Source organism: Eptesicus fuscus, chromosome 4, assembly GCF_027574615.1.
Source record: "Eptesicus fuscus isolate TK198812 chromosome 4, DD_ASM_mEF_20220401, whole genome shotgun sequence".
NCBI classification, from domain to species: Eukaryota; Metazoa; Chordata; class Mammalia; order Chiroptera; family Vespertilionidae; genus Eptesicus; species Eptesicus fuscus.
In genome coordinates, this window is record NC_072476.1 from 47,767,072 (window position 1) to 47,780,906 (window position 13,835).

Below are 13,835 nucleotides of genomic sequence, written 5' to 3' on the forward strand. Positions count from 1 at the left end.
AAACCAGTTTTTAATCTTTCTGACTCAAGTGAAAACGCTCAGAATTTCACACTGTGAATCCACGTTTACAACCCTTACAGGTGGGCCTTCAGGCCTGGTTCGCTACGATGACGTCTTCCACAACTCAAACTCCCACTGCTCTCACACAACTGGTCCACTCCTGCCTGGTCACCATACAGCTCCCGACTGCTTCTTGCAGAGGCTGAGAGTCCCCATTTTTTTTTTTTTTTTCATTTAGATGTAACAAGCCTAGTAGTTTATGTTCATCAATTGTCTGTATATCTCTATATTTTATCCATGTACTCTTTTGATGTATAGAAGTAGTTTGAAACTCATTGTTTCCTTGTGGTAAGTGACCGAGATGCTGCCACAGGACCTGAGACACTGATGAATGGTGCTATTTTGGACTTTCAACATGCTCCTTGGCGAGGTAGCTCTGATGGAGTTATTTTTTATTTCCATGTTCTAAGAAGGTGTTGGTACTCTGTTTCCCTGAATGTTGTTCTCTAGACTGGATTGACCTGTTTTCCTTGTGTCTTCAGTGTGGCTTTCTTCTTCAGCATTGTAGGTTGAGTGAATGCTACCAGAGAGAGTGTAAGAGACCACGTCTCACTGGCTGGCACTCACGGACCCAAAGTCCCTGTAGCGGGAGCAATCACAAAACTGTAATCTACTTACCAAATCTCTTCCTTTTGGTAGCCTCGCCTGCCTAACTTAGAGAAAGAAAAGCAATAATTGGACAGGCGTTTTTAGGTGTCTCTCTTGGTTCTTTTTGTTTGAAAGAATATTTGGGGGGAAAGGGAAAACTCTTTTTTTAATAAATGACCTCTAAAAAAATCCAAAAAAACCTGGCATTTGAGTGGAAATAGGGAAATTACACCTTTCCCAAATATTAGGTCGGAAAAAGTATCTTTGCAAAATGTAAAAAAAAAAAAAAAAAAAAAGATAGAACACTTTTTGATAAGCAAGGTATAGATGTTACATTTTTGTCCTTGCTCCCAATGGAATGGATAAACAAACAAAAAATCAGAAATACCATCTACTCATGGAATGTTGTTGCGTTAGCCAGTCTGAAAGCCCACCTTAATTTTTATATAACTGTCTTTTAGCGCTTCCTTTGGCAGGGTAGGCTCTGTTCTGAACTGTTCCGCTTCTGACTGTTAAACATCGATGATGCATGCGCTGCACTTCGTTCTCCTCTTGCTCCCCCATTGGCCTGAGTTCTCGTGCATTTCCCTTCTCCCTTCTTTGTTAGAATAGGGTTATCAGCTGTGTAAATAGAGCAAGAACAGTATTCTGCATCTGTGGCATTTATGTAGTTGCAGTTGTGTACTGAAAATGCAGGCTTTTGTAACAATGTGATCTTTACTGATGCACTCATGACAAGTACCCAATGTATTTTAGTAGTATTTGTTCAATAAATATACAGGCTGTAAGGTAACTGGCTTGGCTCGTCATTGGAAAGGCCTACTTTGGAATGCTTTCACTGGTTCATGTTAATTCGTGTGTTCTCAGAGCCCCCAAAGTAGGCCCAGGGACAAATATCAAAAGGGATGGAATCAGCTCTGCCTTCCACACATTTTCCCTTTGGAGGGTTTTATGAGATTAGGGGCCAGGCACTCACTCATTAGGGTGGAATTTGCAGAGCTGCCTCTGGATACAAAGAAGAATTAAACCAAAACCCTTTTATTTCTACACTGTTTTGTTTTTTTTCCCCCTTTTCAGGGCACTCCCACACACCTCAAAACTTAATTCTCTCTTACTCCTTCCTTACCATTAGAAACTACTCTGTGGTATTCTTTTTATTTATTTTTTTAATTGATTTTAGAGAGAGAGGGGGAGGGAGAGAGAGATAGAAACATTAATGATGAGAGAGAATCATTGATCGGCTGCCTCCTGCACGTCCCCTACTGGGGATTGAGCCTGCAACCCGGGCATGTGCCCATGACTAGAATCGAACCTGGGGACCCTTCAGTCTGCAGGCCCAGGCTCTATCCACTGAGCCAAACCAGCCAGGGCTCTCTGGTATTCTTTATCCATGCCAAAAGATACCTGATCTCACTTATAAACAGACAAAAGGCTTATGTTTATAAGAAGATTAAAATTTGAGATATAATTTTAAGTCATTAGTTCATATGGACCTAGCTACCTGGAATCTAGCAGTTGGTAGATAAGATGGCATCAGCAGAACCTTCTGGAGGTCTCGTGTGAGCCTGAAACCCTGCAATTCAGGAGATTCAATCTCTCCCGGTGAATGAGAAGTGCCCGCTGCTCCCTTCTCATCCTTATGAGAGTGACACTTCAACTGGAATTACACAAAAGTTGCTAAATTGGCTGGTTGGGTTCAGATATTTGAGTTTCACCGCAATGAAGGCTGAGGAACAGGCCCTGGGATAAGAGGCAGTGAGAAAGGGAGAGGAACAAAGGCTGCCCTGCCCCACACGGGGAGCTCAGCCTCTGGGGCGTGGGGATCAGATGCTCTGAGAAAGCTTGGGTCTTGACCCCTCTGCCTGTCGGGAGGGACATCTAAATGGGGGAGTTACTTTTGAAATTAAGGCACATTTCAGATCTGGGTTAAGTTTTCTATTTACCCTGAACTTTAACCTAATTGAGAGAAAGGAGCCTTAGGGCAGAACTAAATCCCAACTGCCTACCAGATAATCAGATTTGTTCAATCTGAAAAGAAATTCTTAAAATGGAGAGACCACTACCTCTTTTGGTAAACCCATCCAGAGATTATTACTGGTGAATGTAAGAGAAGTTCTCCTTAAACTGAATTCCCTTTCATCTTATAAACAGTCACCATTTTCTTCACCCAACAGGCTCCCATCATCTGCATGTTATCACAGCTGTGAGGGGATACATCTTGCTTTCTTGCCCTTGCTAAACGGAACAACAAAGGCCAGGCTGTGGGGGTGGTATGGCCTAGGTGGCTTTATGCCCATCTCTATTAGTTATCTATTGCTACACGACACCTTACATCTTGAAACACAACCTTTACGGATCTCACAGATCCTGGTCAGGAATTCAGCAGCAGTTTAGCTGTTGGTTCTGACTCAGGATCTCTCATGAGTTTGTAATCAAGATGTCAGGTCTGCGGTCATCTGAGGGCTGGGCCAGGGCTGGAGGGTCTGCTCACTCACATGGGCGTGAGAACTCAGTCCCTCCACTTATGGGCCTCTCCATAGGGCTACTTAAGTGTCCTCATGACCTCTGGCTTCCCTCAGAGCAAGTACTTCAAGAGAAAGCTTGGAGCAGGCCATACTGCCTGTGACCTCAGAAGACACCGTCATCATCATATTCTATTCATTAGAAGCAAGTCACTACACTCACAGGGAGGAAATTAAGTTCTACTTCCTGAAAGGGGGAGTATCAAAGAATTTCTGGATGCATTTTAATGGCGGCACACCATCTGATGTTAAAGTGCTCAGGGCAATTGTAGGCCATAGATAGACAGTTGGTGAGGAGAGCAGCCAGACACTATAATATTGGGGCTGCATAGCCTTCATTTACAAATACAAGTGCTACTGGCCCCGAAAGGAATATTTAGAGAATGTTATTGGAAGCCATAAAATCAGGAAAGCCAGAATAAACGATGTCTAAAGTTCTATCCAACTCACTGGACTTGAGTTTGCTGATCACAGCTCCCTTGGCCTCCATGAAGCTTGACCCTACCCTTCACTTTAAAGTAGCAGGACCCATGTGAGAAGATCAGCTGAAGTTAATATTGAAGTTAATAACTGCTGAGACAGAGCTCAGAAACTGGAGCTCTAGATGGAGTCAAAGTGTGAGACCCAAACTTCGTTTAAACACTGTTTTATTCTCTCTCTGAAGGCAAAAATATCACAATGTTGCCTCTGGGCAGAGATTGCTAACTCATTGCCATGTACCAGATATGACCTGTAGATTAGTTTTGTTTTGCCTGCTGTGTATTTTATAAAAATGTTGATTTAATTGCCAACATTTACAAATGGAAAGATTTCACATGAAAATGCAGGTTCCCTCTTCCCTTGAAAAGTGGAGATGTAGCAATAGTGGAGTTGTAGCTGAGTGGCAGCCTCCACTTTTGGTAAGGCATGCCCCCTTCATGATCCAATCCTTACACCTTTTAATTTCTTATAAACAGTCTGCTTCACTTACATCACCTGCCTTCTTCTGTTGGCATGTGAGTTTGCAACACTGGTCCTCTGGTTTCAGGGGATGGTGATGGGCTTATTCACCAACAAAGGGCCAGGGGACCTTCAAGATCTTTATGTTTGACTAGAGGCCCGGTGCATGAAAATTCATGCACTGGAGGGGCGGTTGCTCAGCCCAGCCTGCCCCCTCTCACAGTCTAGGAGCCATCAGGGGTGGGAGGTGACCCGGTGATCAGGGGAAGGCGACGCCCCATCACAACTCTGTTGCTGCCACTGCCAGCAGCACAAGCCTCGGCTGGCCCTTGTTACCTGAGCCTTGGGCCGGCCCTCGGTGGCTGGGCAGTCACCATCTGAGGCTTGCCTGCACCTCAGGTGTTGGCTGGGCTGAGGGGACTGGGCGCCACCATCTTGTGGCTGTGGGTGCCACCATATTTGAGGGCATGACAGTCAATTAGCATATTTCTTCCTTATTGGCTGTGGGCACCACCATCTTTGAGGGTGGGAGAGTCAATTAGCATATTCCCTCCTTATTGGCTCTGGGCGCTGCCATCTTTGCGATGGTGTGAGGGTCAATTAGCATATTCCCTCTTTATTAGACAGGATAGCATGGAGCACTTGCAGGTCTATGAACTCAAGATTGGAAATAGGATCCTCATTTCTGTTCCCCAAACAGGGGCTGCTGCAGGTCATCTCTACTTCTGGGCCTTTTGAAACTCTTCAATTATACCACCTCCCCTCAGACAGAGATCCCCATGGTAAATAATATTAGACTGGGTGAGATTAGCCTACAAAGGAGTCTGATAAATTCATCATTTTCCAATGGGTAGGTGTACCTCAGGGTTACATGAAGTCTTTCCAGATCCTCTATACATACTGTATTCTTTCCTAAAATTGACCTGCTGAGCATGAATCTGTGTTCATAATAGTCCTTTTCCCCACATTATAAAAATATACAGACAAGTTTCACCTATCCCAAATCTTAAGGATACATTGCCCTTAATCTATACTAATAAAAGTCTAGTTGGTGTCTCACCCTTGCATCATCACAAGATGGCTGCCCCCATGTCATCACAAGATGGCCCTCCATGTTGTCACAAGATCAGGGGAGGGCAGTTGGAGGCGATCAGGCTGGCAGAGGAGGGCAGTTGGGGGCAATCAGGCTGGCAGGCAAGGGCAGTTGGAGGCAATCAGGCCTGCAGGGGAGGGCAGTTGGGGGTGACCGGGCGGGCAGGGGAGCAGTTAGGCATCAATCAGGCCAGCAGGGGAGCAGTTAGGGGGTGATCAGTATGGCAGGCAGAAGTGGTTAGGGGCAATCAGGCAGGCGAGCGGTTAGGAGCCAGCAGTCCTCTATTGTGAAAGGGATGTCCAACTGCCAGTTTAGGCCCGATACCTGTGGGCTTGGGCCTAAATCGGCAGTCGGACATCCCCCGAGGGGTCCCAGATTGGAAAGGGTGCAGGCTGGGCTGAGGGACATCTCCTTCCCCCGGCCCCCCAGTGCACAAATTTTGTGCACCGGGCCTCTAGTATGACATAAAAACCCCAGATGTGGGAAACAAAGAGAAAGATTCCTTTAATGATTAATCACAAATCCATAGAACTTTGGACTTTTCCTTCTTATATATACATTAAAAGAGATATGCTAGAATACACAGAAATGAAGTGTTTGGATTCGTATTGAATTTTTAGACTTCAGATATATGGTAAAGTGGAGAGATGGAAATAATTGAAATTTTTATTTAAGGCCTTTTCCTCTTCCACCTCCTGACCCCTGCTCTTGAGGGAGAGTCCTGAGAGAGTGATGCAAAGGGAAAATCAGTAGGAGACATTAAATACCAAAACTGTATTCATGTCATTGTAAGCAATTATTTTCCACTATACTCCCTACTCTAGGATATACCTTAACTGGGAAGAAAGGTAACTTAGAAAAACTAAAACAATATTGGTTTGCAATGCTGATTGCTTTAAATGTAAAAACAAACAAACAAACAAACAAAAAAAAAACAAACAAACAAAAAAAAAACCTTTGGGCAATATCAAATTTTTATAAGGTAAAATGGATAAAACCAAAGGATAAACTTTCATGTGATTTCTTCCAGATTTGACATTCATTAGTCAACAAAGTTGTCAAAATTTGTTGTATCAAATCATAGCATGAAATATTTATTTCAAATATAGTAAATGATCATCACATTCTATCTTTTAAAACTAACTAGAGGCCTGGTGCATGACTTTGTGCATGGTTGGGGTCCCTTGGTGTGGCCTGCGGGGATTGGGCTGAAACTGGCAGTCCAATGCTGCCTGCTGCTCCTGCCTGCCGCTCCCACTCATCCTGGCCCAGCTGTGCCTGCAGCGGGCTCACACCCAGTCAGTCCTGACCGCGAGAGGCTTGCACCGCCACAGCAGCACTCACTAGCCATGAGCCCTGCATCTGGCACCCGTCCCAAGGGGGGGGTAGGACACGATCGGCCCTGTGGGGATGGGGGGGCAGTGGGATGCCCTTGCTGGCCTGGGATTTGGATCCTTCCCACTGACGTTTGCGCCGGTTGTTGGGAGCCACCTGGCGGCTGCTTTTACATCTTTTCTTCCTTGGGGAACATCTAGGGAGGGGAAATGGCCCCGGTGCCTGAGATCAACTTCCAGGCAGTGCTGGTCTGTTGGTGTCTGGCCCTTTCTCCGGAGATTGGACCTGCAGGACTACTGAGGAGTGAGTGGCTGCTGCTGGGCTGGTGGGCTGCTGGGACTACTTGGTCAGCTGAGCAGCACTCCTGTTGTGGAAGCACATTGACCACCAGGGGGCAGCTCCTGCATTGAGCATCTGCCCCTGGTGGTCAGTGTGTGTCATAGCAACTGGTTGTTTGGTCGCTTAGGCTTTTATATCTATAGATATTCTTTTCATAATAACAACAAAAATATTATGTGCTAGACCCTTTGTATTATTAGCGGCATTTCTTATTTTTACACTAGTTCTACTTATTCTCCAAAGCAGTCAGCAGCATCCAAAGGCCTCACCCAGTTTTACCAGACATTTACCATGCTCTTTATTATCATTCTTGTTACTTTTTATGAGAGTGTATTGATCATCTTGGTTTTAGAACTTATTTAAGCATGGAATAATTAATTATGCTGGATCTATATCATTTTGATTTTTTTAGTGATCAATTTCAAAAGATGTGCTTTTAATTCCCATATTTTTAGCAATCAATTTCATAAGACATGCTTTTAATTCTTATTAATTTTATAATAATACTTAAAATAGCTATTTGAATTGAAAAATGAAGTCAAAGACTTTTTTTCTGACAGAAAGTGTATCTGATTTGTCTAATTGGTTTAACAGTGATGATTAGCCAACCTGAAATGAGATTCATGGTAGGCATTGTCCATAAATGAGTTAAATCTGCATCTTGAGAGTCATAGTTATATATTTAAAACAAGAAATAAGTTCAAAGTATTTTATCAAAAAACATTATTTTCGCAAAATGTAATGAAATTAATTACAAAATGTATCATTTTTTAAGATCTGAGATTTAAAAAGGTTGGTCTAAGTGAAAGCATTACAGCATAATTAACAATAATTTGATAGGTTTTAGTAGAGCTTTTTTGGTATACTTCCCAGAAAATGAGAAAGTGACTTATTCTAATGATGAGAACAAATCTCTTTATAAGTCAGGCGCTTTCCAATTCACTGTTTATAATAAAAATGAAGAAGGACCTAATCAAGTTGTCAAGTGACAGAAGATTAAAAATATTTTTGATAAGAGATCATTATTTGAAATTTTGGCATACAACATCGAAGAAGTTCAAAGAATTGCATTAAATTGCTGTAATAAAACATTCAATTCTTAGGGCTTACATCTATAAAAAAATTACAAGTAGAATTGATGCTGAACCCTGTCTCATTCTAGCAATAAGTAATATTCATCTGCAGATACATGAACCAAGTGAAAAAAGTTTGTCATCTCATTAAGAGATGCATTTGCAATATAATTTCACTTTTTGCATTTGATAATTAGCCTAGTATATTCATGTTGTTTTAATCAGTAGTGTATTGCCAATAATGATCCAATCACACAGATTTTTTTAAATTTTAGAGACTTGTGGTAATAGAAAATAAAAGTTTAAGATTTTAATTTAGATACCTTTTTGTTGAAGATAAATGTGATAGCGTAATCAATGAAGTCCTTTCAAGCAAATATATACATTAAGGTGAAGTTATTTGGGGGAAGTAGAATAAAAATTTAAGTGCAATGAGACAAAGAAAAGTCAGATTTCTGCAAGTTAGAGAAGTGTTTGCTTTTAAAAATAAAATGGATTATCAATTGTTATAGTGTTTATATTTGATTATATACATTGACAAAAGAAACAACTTTCATTTTAAAATAGAAATATTTACAGTATGATCCAAATTACATTCCTTGAAAATATTTAAAGTTACGATGAAAAACTGTTATTAACTTAAAAATGATATGATGGCACATACTTTGTCAAGATTCCTTTAGAGGGTATAATACCCCGAAAGTTTGAAGACCTCTGCATTAGACAGCCAGCTACGAGCTGATTGCAGCCTTGGCGGTTGCTGGTCATGAACTTAAGGCACTGCAGGGCACAAGACCCTGGGAGCACACAGCGCCAGTGCATTTTTCTGGGGAAGTGAAAGAAAGATACAGGCTACCTGTCAGGGGCTGGCCCACTGGTATGCAGACCCCATGGGGAAAAGGCCTGAGGAGGACCCCAGAGCTCTGTCATCCTGGGCTGCAAATTCGAAGAGTCTATGAAAGATTGACAACTCTTCTTAGAGCCTTTACTTCATTCCCTTACAGCGAACATCAACTCCCTTTAACGCTAATATCCTTTTCCTCTAGATTCTTCCAAACACTTCATTAACTTTCTACCCAGCAAATCTGAAAGAGCTGGTGAATAGCCAGGGAGAAGGGGGTTCAGGCCCTGAGAGAAGTGGGGTTAGACAGCAGGCTCCCAACCTTTTAGTCCTTGAGACCCCAGGACCCCTGAGAAAAAGCCCTTAGCGTGGCAAGCAGCTGGTGAATCAGAGCAGAAAAAGGGGGTCATCTTTCCTTTTATTCATGTGTCCATAAGGCTTACCTCTGAGCATAACTACATGGGAGCAATACGAAATTAATCTGTTCCCTCACACAATACCCTGCCGTTAACGCGCAGCTTAGCTCTTTCACCCAGAGACCCAGGTGGCTGTGGGAAAGCCGCATGGAGTAGAGAATTGTAAGAATGCATTAATTTGCTGATTCCTTCCAGTTGGCAGCTTTAATTATTAGTTGGAACCTTTCTGCACCCAACGCCTCTATTGCTTTCCACCCACCCTCTGGTCCGAGCTGAGTTCTCAGAGCTGCAGACTAAGCGGGCTCTTTCTTCCGCAAGACAGCCTTTCACGCCTGCTCCGGCCTCCTCTCCTCCAGGCCCCTGCCTCAGTTCCTTTAGGCCCTTTTCCTGTGACCCGTTTTCTGGAACTTCCACCACCCCCATTGCCCTCTTACAGGAATCCTTGTTGGTGGCTGACCCGCAGCCAATGCAAGATACAAATGATGCATCATAGAAGTGTGCACTTGAAACCTACATAATTTTATTAACTCATGTCACCCTAATAAATTTAATTTAAAAGATGAAATAAAAATGACAGCCGCGGTCTGGGAAGGATCAATGTCAGAGGCTTCCACGAAGGACACGCTGGATGGTGTGCCGGCCATCGGGGTGACCTCAAACAGCTCAGCCCCGAGAGTGAGGGTCCTGGTTACCCTGTAAACAGCTGCTGAGAGCTGCATGCGCTCTGCTCCCCCAACACTTTGGGCGCCCCCCCCCGTGCTGAGTGAAGTCTCCTCTATGCTCCACACCATGGTGCTGCTCTACCGCCCCGAGGAGGAGGGAGACCATCACTTCTAGTCTCAGAGGCCCTAGCCCACCTCCTGCTCTCTCCTTTCCCTGGGCTGTTTGCGAAGAAGGTTGGATATTTGGCAGAGGGGAGCAGGCAAGATGCCTTCCCCGGCGTCTTCAGGGGCGATCTCCCTGCTGACTCCATCCTTAAAAGCTCAAAACCGGAGGCTAGTTTCTGAGAAGCAGATGTTCCCCACAGAGCTGCGGGGCACTGCTAGGATCTGCTTTGTCAGATGCGATAAGGAGGGAGTCTTTGATAGGAGTTCTCCTGGAGGAGGAGGATGAGCGAGCTCAGGGGGACGTTTAAAAAGTGTGGTCACAGCCCCCAGAAGAGTGTGAACGATAGCCGCTTGCTCAGTGCCTGTGTTGGACACTTGAGGGCTGTCACCTACATCACTTCACAGATGGTCCCTCTGCAACACGGTGAGGTCAGAATCATTAGCTCAGTTGAGACGTAATTAACTGCCCCGCGTGAAACATCTTGTCTCAGAGCCTTTTCCTTGCGTCTTTACTTTTCTCTCACACTCCGGCATCCCTGGTGGGAGTGTAAAGTGGGCAGTTCCTTCAAAACTTAAACATAGAGTTAGCACATGACTCAGCAATGCCACTCCTAGGTATATACCCAAAGAACTGAAAATAGGTGCACACAAAAACTTGTGTACAAATGTACATAGCAGCGTTTTTCATATTAGCCCAACAGTGGAAACAAATGTCCATCAACTGATAAACAGCTAAACAAACTGTGGTCCCTCCACACAATGGAATATTATGCAGCCATTAAAAACATGAAGCTCTGATACATGCTACAACATGGATGAACATTGAAAACATGCCAAGCAAAAGAAGCCAGTCACAAAAGGTCACAGATTGTATGCTTTCTTTTATATTAAACTAGAAGCCCAGTGCATGAATTTGTGCACAGGTGGGGTCTGACTGGCCCACCTGATGGGGGCTGATCTGGGCCAGGCCAGCGGGGAGGGGGAGGGACCGTGAATGGTTGGCTGGCCAGCCCCGCCCCTGATCAGGCCAGTTGGCTGGTTGCAGTGGGCATCATAGTGACCGGTTGTTCTGGTTGTTCTGGTCATTCCAGTGTTCTGGTCGCTGGCTTTTTATATATATATAGATGTCCAGAATAGGCAAATGTATAGAAATGGAGAGTAGATTAGAAGTTGCCCAGGGTTGAGGAGAGTGTGGGGAGTGATTGCTAATGGATATGGGATTTCTTTTGGGGGTGATTAATATGTTCTGCCATTATATAAAATGTGATGGTCACACAATCTCCTGAGTATACTGAAAACTACTGAATTGTACACCTTAAGAGGATGAGTTTTATGATGTTGATTACATCTCAATTTTTAAAAATACAACACTAAAACAAAAAACAAAAAACACTTCAATAAGAAAATGGCAAAGGACCTGAAGGGACAAGTCAAGGCAGGGAAGATACAGGTGGCATATAAGCACATGAAGATAGTCAACATCATTAGCCATTAGAGAAAGGCAAGTAAAGCCACAATAAGATATTCTACAAACCTATCAGAGTAACTAAAATAAAAAACAGTGACAATACCAACTACTGATGAAGGTGAAGAAAAACTGGATCACTCCTACATTACTGGTGGGAATGTAAAAACCACAGCCCCGCAGAAGACAGTTTGTCGGTTTGTTAAAGAAACAAACATGCTGCTGACATATGACCCAGCAATTGCATTTCTGGGTGTTTATCCCAGAGAACAAGGACATTATCTTCACATAAAGTCTGTGCGTGAATGTTCATAGCAGCTTGATTCATAATAGCCCCAACCTGGAAACAACCCAGATGTCTTTCAGTGGGTTGGTTACATCCACATCATGGAATGCTACTCAGCAATAAAAAAGATACATGCAACAGCCTGGATGAATCTCCAGAGAATTATGCCGAGTGAAAAAAGGCCAATCCCAAAGGATTACATACTGTATCATTCCATTTATATAACTTTTTTGAAGTGACAAAAGTATGCAAATAGAGAACACATGAGTGGTTGCTGGGCCTAAAGAGGGGGTGCTGGCAGGAAGGAGCGGGTTAAAGCCAACACGAAGGACCCTTGCAGTGAGGGGACTGTTGCGCCTCTTGTCCACATCAATGTCAATGTCCCGATTGAGATGCTGTGTGACAGTTTCACAAGACTCTACCACTGGGAAAACTGGGTAAAGAGTAAAAGGAATCCCTCTATATTATTTCTTACAACGGTATGTGACTCTATAACCATCTCAAAGTAGAAAGTTTAATTTTTGAAAAAATGAAGAAAAAATATCGAATGTCTACAAAATATTCAGTTATAGCAAACTTTCTTGTCTGTTACTTACATTGGACCTTTAAATTGTTTCTTATATTTCACTGCAGATAATGCCGTGATTGATCTCTATGCCCGAAAGCTTTATAGGTACCCGTTATGCCTCCTTTGATATTTTGCTGGACTGCTTTCCGGAAAGCTTGTACTGAGCTCCGCTCTTATCAGCGTGCTACGCACGGATGCCTGTCCCAGGGCACCCTCACCAGGCTTGCAAGGCACACCTGGTTTCCAATCTGCTCATTTTGTAGGTGAAAAATCGCACCTCATTGCCTCCATTTGCTTTTTTGGAGTAGTGAGGGTAAACATTTTTAAGTGTTTCTAAAGCATTTCTATCGTTGTATGATTAGTCTACTCGTCAAGGACCAGGGCATGCCTCTGAGTCTTCATGCATGAAGTGGTGGGCTCAGGAAACATTAAAAGCTGGTTAAAAATTGATGGTAATTTGTTAAAGGTTACCAAATTGGACAAAAGTTACTTGTTTAAAGGAACAGACAGGTATGGATGTTAGGGGGATCCTGAGGTGAAAAATAACCAAGAAGCGGGGCGGGGGGGGGGGGGGATGAGCAGACAAAACCAGAGCGAGGTCAGAGGTGGGGTCCTGACAAGACATGAGTTAAGTCTGGGGAAGTCGAAAAATGATTTCTGTAGAGATAGCAATATCATAGCAGGGACCTCATGAATACAGCTGGGCATAGTCTTTCCTGGTGGAAAAAGGAATAGGGAGGCAGGTAAATATGCAAAAATTGTACAAGAAACATGGCATAAAAAGACAAATGGAAGACAACTGGAAAGGTAGCCCAGGGCACAATTTTAATTCCAGGAACAAGGCCTATCGTTTCAGTAGAGACCGGTCCTTTAAAGCTAATATGGGGCATATGGGGCAAGGTCTGTTTGAACACGTGTGTGACTGTGGACGTAAGTCATGAATGAGGAGTGTCAGATTGGTGAAAGTGTATGCCCCTGGAAGAAGTGTGAATGCAGAAAATTATTTACACCGTTTATAACACGAATAAAGAGGCAGTGGAAGAGCTTGGGGCTGTTTTCAGGGGGAGGGCATAGAGTTAGAAATAAAGAAAAAGTGATCTCTATAGATCAACCTTCTCCATGGGTAAAAGTAGCAGACTAGAGGGCACTCCTGTGACTGCACGTGGATAATCACATCTACATTGTAGCTCACAGGAAAGAAAACTGGCCAATATTACAGAATCTCTGTGTTGAAGAGAAATAGAGACCTTCCTACATCTAATTTTCTACCCTCCTAAGGAATCTCTTCCGAAACTACAGATAAACCTCTGATAAGACCTTAGACCATTTATTTCAGCAAAAGATAGCTTGATCTATTTTAATAACACTGTAATTGCCAGAAAATACCTTCTTTTAATGGACTCACTATTTTCCTATTTCTGATTCTCACCCATAAAATCAAGTTCTGCCTCACAAACCAGTAACAATAATATATTTAATGAGT